This window comes from Schistocerca piceifrons, unplaced genomic scaffold, assembly GCF_021461385.2.
Source record: "Schistocerca piceifrons isolate TAMUIC-IGC-003096 unplaced genomic scaffold, iqSchPice1.1 HiC_scaffold_959, whole genome shotgun sequence".
Classification (NCBI taxonomy): Eukaryota; Metazoa; Arthropoda; class Insecta; order Orthoptera; family Acrididae; genus Schistocerca; species Schistocerca piceifrons.
The window spans coordinates 2040-2500 of NW_025729233.1; the positions used below are offsets into that span (position 1 = coordinate 2040).

At 59.9% G+C, this 461-nt stretch overlaps 1 non-coding gene across 1 annotated transcript in view; it reads left to right on the forward strand.

The window, feature by feature from the left end:
- The first annotated feature begins 324 nt into the window (after nucleotides 1–324).
- The window catches only part of LOC124773875, a 1908-nt gene continuing 1771 nt past the window's right edge, over nucleotides 325–461 (forward strand). The window contains exon 1 of the ribosomal RNA XR_007014963.1: nucleotides 325–461. This exon is cut by the window's right edge and continues 1771 nt beyond it. This is a non-coding gene — a ribosomal RNA (small subunit ribosomal RNA).

The window sequence follows — 461 nt, forward strand, 5'->3', positions numbered from 1 at the left end:
CGCGTGTTGTCTCCCGCCGGCAATGCCACGACAGCACGCTCCCGGGCCTCTGTCGGCAGCGGCAAGCTCAGTTGGGAGCACGGGTGGTCGCACCGAAAGCGTCTACTCGCCTAACTCCGGGCGATTTGCGCCTCTCTCGAACCCGACCAAGTACTTGGGACGGCGCTGCGCGCCGCCGGGACCTGAGAGGGTTTCGAGGTGTATTGTGCAGGGGAGCTCAGCCTCCTCCTGTTTGCAGAATGATTGAGCGGACGCTTGCGTGTTCGCGCGGGCCCCCGGGACACACTCCCGGGCGGCCGGCTGCTCAGCTCTAGTTGACGCAGCTCCCTGGTTGATCCTGCCAGTAGTCATATGCTTGTCTCAAAGATTAAGCCATGCATGTCTCAGTACAAGCCGCATTAAGGTGAAACCGCGAATGGCTCATTAAATCAGTTATGGTTCCTTAGATCGTACCCACGTTA